We start from the raw sequence: 5,644 nt of genomic DNA, 5'->3' as shown, positions 1-5,644 counted from the left end.
ACACACTCTCATTGCATACAAAGGCTGTTCAGACTTGCTCTTCACACCCACACACACACACACACACCCACACAGACACGCACACACACAATTTTGCATAACAAACCCTGACTACATCCTGACAGAACATACACACTACACAAATGCACTTTTCCCATCTGCTAATACCTTAACCTAATGTGTTATAACACCGATATACTGCTGTGAGTGTGTGTGAGTGTATGTGTGTGAGAGAAAGAGTGAATGAATGGACGTGAATGAGAAAAACAGAATAAGAGCAAGAGAGAGGGAATGAGAGAGAGAGTGTGTTACTATTATTATTAATATTATTATTATTATTTACATACACTAAATAGTTATAATATTTAAATAATATTCACAAGAGTCAGAGAGAGACGGAGAGAGAGAGAGGGAGGGAGAGAGAGACGCTGGTTTGGCCAGTTTGTGCAGAGGCAAATGCACTCGTCAAGAACAAAAGCAACTCTTCAAACACTGGAATTAACACACACACACACACACACACACACACACACAGTGACAGACAGAGATGGACATTCACAGACAGGCATGTATCCATACATAGACCACAGACATTATCATTAACGTTGTTATCATTTTAAACATTCTTAATATTATCATCTTTAGTCATCATCATCTAGTGTTACCACAACGAGCTTCACGTTTACACGCGTAATCAATGATGCTGAGAATACAATTAATGTACAAGTTAGAATAAAAATAAACTCCAAACCCAGAACTACAGATTACGGTGACACACATCATCACTGTAGAGTATGAGCTGACCCAAGGATTACCCATGTGCACATCCTCACACTCGCTACCATGTGTGTGTGTGTGTGTGTGTGTGTGTGCGCGCGCATGTGTGTGTGGTCAACTCGCTGCCACTCCTCACACTGCTCTTCCAACGTCTCAGCAGATATATCATTATAACCTCACAGCGTGACATAAAAGGCGATGATGACTGCGGTTACGCGGTGAGGGATGCCTGCTAACACCGCGGCAGGGCGAGCAGAATTCCTGGTTTATACAGACACATTATACATATATGGAATGCTCTTAATACATGTGTGTGTACTGAAGCAGAAACATGTATCTTATCTAAAGTTTGTGCAGAACTGGATTAGAATCCCTGCGGTGAGAGTCACAGGGTTATAGTGAAATTCACACACCCACAACAGCAGCCTGTGTTTCACCATAAATAAAAATGACTCCGCACTGAAGTGAAAGAGTCAGAGGTGTGAAGCTGCAGCTCCAGTATGCAGGGCACAGTTACTATAAACCTGTTGCGTTTTGCTGTAACGTCTGGGCAAAAAAAGGGCAAAAGCAAAAACACGTCTTCGGTGCGTGAATGCAGGTAACCTGAGTAAAATCTTTCACAGTGAAAGATTTCTCACAAAATCACTTAAACCTGTGTCTTGAATTTACAAAGACAAAAACAAAACTAAGTATTATTAACTAGAAAAGTTTTAAAAATACATGAATCTACATATTTCCACAGTTACATATGATAAATAGTTTAATTTCTAAGCATAAAATATATTATGCATATTTTATGTCATACTAAAAAAGTTCTTAGACAATACTACTTTACCTTGTTTTTGTAAACAAATGCATATTATATATAAAATTTGTCTTTTTATAGTACGTTTCTAACATGCTAACACCGCTAAAGCAGGCTAGTGCTGAGGTAAAATTTGCTTAACCAAAGCAGTTAAATAAATGTACGAAATATGCTAAAGTCTAATGCTTTATGTTGTTATAGCAGGAAAAGAAAAGACCTTTATGCGTTTTTTTTGTCTTCAAACATTTCAAAACTGATTTTCCAGATTTTTCAGTGTTACGTTTTCCCTAAAAACTGTGAAGTTGGCACTGATAATCATCACTAAAACTATCTCTCTGCACCACATAAGCTAAATGTATAAACTATATAAACTAAAGTTTACTTGACATTGATATGAAACGTAGCTAGTTATATATATTGAAATTAATTAAAACTATATTCTAACTTTAATAACTAAACTTAACTAGTGTTATATGAAATATTGTAAGTTCTAATGCTTTATGTTTCTGTAGTAGAAAACGAAAAGTTTATGACTTTTCACCTCAAAACATTTAAAACTGATTTCCCGGATTTTTCAATGTTGAAAAATGATGATGTGAAGTTAGCCGAGATAAACATTACCACGACTATCTACCTCTGGAGCATATACGCTAAAGTTTATCTGATGTTGATATAAAACTTATCTAAGCTAGTTGAATAGTCAGATTTCCATCCGTAACACTGACCATATCTAAGTGAAATAAAGCCCTGATCTCAGTCTGGTGTCTAACTGCCCCAGATACCCCAACCAGGCCCAACAGTAAAGGTTCATTCTTCCTATGAAGGCTGATACTGACTGACTGTAACAGGCTACTCAATGATTTTAAAGCTACTTTCACCCTCCTGAATCAGAGGTAGTGTTTAATATCGAGCTCACACACACTACACACACTACAGACGGTTGTGTGTTCTATATCTGTTAGAGATGGGTTTCTGTTTAATGAATGAATTCCCCTATATGTGCGCGCGAGTGATTTACTGACCTGTGGAGAGATTAAAGGCTGAATGAAACAGATACATTTGTGTTCGATTGTTAACTACAGTAACTTTATAACTCAACACACACTCTCAACACACACACACTCAACACACACACTCTCAACACACACACTCTCAACACACTGACAGTTTTATAGGTTAGATTAGATCTTTTCAGATCATTATATAGATCCTGTTTCGTTTTGTCCCCCCCTCTCCCCCCTGTGAGCTCGCGCCGCTCGCTCGCGCCGCCCGCTCGCGCTGTCCGTTTGATGTGAGACCCCGCGGTTACTTTGTAGCGCTGTAATGTTCCACTTGCCTGCAGCAGCCGTTAATGTTTCACTTCGGAAACGGGGAAACACAATCCAGCAGGAAACCCGATCCGGCTGCGCGGAAAAACAAGACTCCCAGTTTAATCCCAGTCTGGGGTGAAGTGTGTAGGAATTAAAGTGGACTGGAGCGAGGCGGATGTTCCTCCTGCATCGTCCCACCTGTGGTGTTCAGCTCAGCCTTCCTTTCTTCCCTCGTTTCCTTTCCTGTTTTGGGAACACCGCCTCCTGCCCCATTCACCCCTCCCCCCCTACACAAGTGCCCTCCTCAGGGTGCGACACTGCACTGCTCCCTACACCCTCCACAGTGCACTAGGCCTCTCTTTGAGACAGAGCCCTGGTCAGTGTGTGTGTGTGTGTGTGTGTGTGTGTGTCGCAACCAAACTTCATTTACAATTGAAAACACTCCCACCCAGGCCCCTACCCCCGAGCCTGGACTCACTCACACACACTCACACACACACACTCACACCCCAAACACCAGGACACAGGGGACCTTTAAATACTTCATCCTGATTATTTCCCTGAGTGTCTCTCTCTCTCTCTCTCTCTCACACACACACACACACACACAGAAACCCCAGTGAGGAGAGCCGGAAGAAGGCACAGGGTCCAGTCCTGAATAAATAAAAAATAAACAGTGTCTATGCTGTAGTGCACTAGATAGTCAGGAGAACTCAGTATGTGTATAAAACCCTAGGTGGTGTACAGGTGTAGGGAGTAAGTGGACATTTGGGATTGGGCAATAGTTTGGTTGTGTTTACCTGGGACAAGGTTTTACACTACCTGAGAGAGTACTGCCTTCTAGTGGACAATCTGTGATGTTACACGTACAGGCTTTAGCTCTAAAGTGGGCCTGTTACTACTCATACTACCAACATTACTCCTCCTCCTACTACTATTACCCATAATACTACTCCTACTACTATAACTAATACTACTCTAACTTTCCCTAATAGTATTACTACTACTAATATTAATAATAGTCCTACTACTGTACTAAAACTAATACTACTTCCATCCCCCCAATAGTATTACTAGTAATAATACTATTACTTCTAAAACTATTGCCCCTAATACTACTACTATTACTGAGATTACCCCTAAAAGTATTACTAATGGTACCACTCCTACTCCTACTTCCACTAATGGTATTATTAATAATAATAATAATGCTACCACTCCTATGACTATTGTTCATAACACTACTCATATTAGTAAAAGTACTCCTTATTACTAAAGCTTTCCCTAACACAGCATCTACAAAAATATGCAGTACTGAAAAGACTATTGTATTTATTCCCATTTTACATCCTTTTTTTTTTTTTTTTTAACATCCATGGTATGAACTCTGGTCAACATTCACACACTAAACGCAATTTAGTAATGCCAATTAACCTAATATATATACAGTGGTGTGAAAAACTATTTGCCCCATTCCTGATTTCTTATTCTTTTGCATGGTTGTTACACTTAAATGTTTCAGCTCATCAAAAACCGTTAACTATTAGTCGAAGATAACATAATTGAACACAAAATGCAGTTTTTAAATGATGGTTTTCATTATTTAGGGAGAAAAAAATCCAAACCTACATGACCCTGTGTGAAAAAGTAATTTCCCCCTGAACCTAATAACTGGTTGGGCCACCCTTAGCAGTAATAACTGCAATCAAGCGTTTGCGATAACTTGCAACGAGTCTTTTACAGCGCTCTGGAGGAATTTTGGCCCACTCATCTTTGCAGAATTGTGGTAATTCAGCTTTATTTGAGGGTTTTCTAGCGTGAACCGCCTTTTTAAGGTCATGCCACAACATCTCAATAGGATTCAGGTCAGGACTTTGACCACTACTGACCACCATACCACCTCTCCTCCTGCTATTGCCCCTAATAGAATTACTATTACTAAAATGACTACTCATACGATTGCCCCAAAAACTATCACTAATACTACTACTACTAATAATAATAATAATAATATGATTCCTACTAATCAGTATTCAGCTTCCTAGATGGTGTACAGATAGGGAGTAAATGGATATTTGGGATTGAGCAGTAGTTCAGTTGTGTTTATCTGGGATGGATTTGAACATTTACCTGGGAGAACACTGCCTCCTGGTGGCCAATGTGTCATATTACATATACAAGCTTTGGCTCCATATACATTTATATTTATATGGATATATTTATATATCCATAGTAGGCCTCCTCCTCCTTCTACCACTATTACTACCAGTCCTAAGTCTATTACTCCTAATAATACCATACTATTACTCATATTACTACCCCTAGTGGTCCTAATGTGCACTCAGGTGCTTGCTGGAGAAGTGAGTAAAGAAACAGCTTTCCCTCCAATCCTCTGTAATGTCCTTCGATTAACGTACATGAATAAGCGTTTTTCATCTCAGTATGAGATCTGGCAAGTCTTTACCAAAGTGAATCATGTAACTGGATAGTTTCTCTTCTGCTTATATAAAAAAAATTAAATGAACTGCTATAACTTTAAGTTAAGTACAGATCACAAAGGGACCAAAAAGGACAGTCATATACGTACTTACGTACTTACGTGTGCTGATGTCTTTAGAACTGACATAAGTACTAGCACTTCAGCAGAACCTCATCACCATCTCTTTATCTCAGTCGGTGATCCCCACATGCTTCAAAGAGTCCATTATTGTTCCAGTCCCAAAGAAACCTCATCCTGCTTCCCTCAATGACT

Source organism: Clarias gariepinus, chromosome 9 (assembly GCF_024256425.1).
Source record: "Clarias gariepinus isolate MV-2021 ecotype Netherlands chromosome 9, CGAR_prim_01v2, whole genome shotgun sequence".
Taxonomy (NCBI): Eukaryota; Metazoa; Chordata; class Actinopteri; order Siluriformes; family Clariidae; genus Clarias; species Clarias gariepinus.
Note: the sequence above shows the minus strand (reverse complement) of the source record.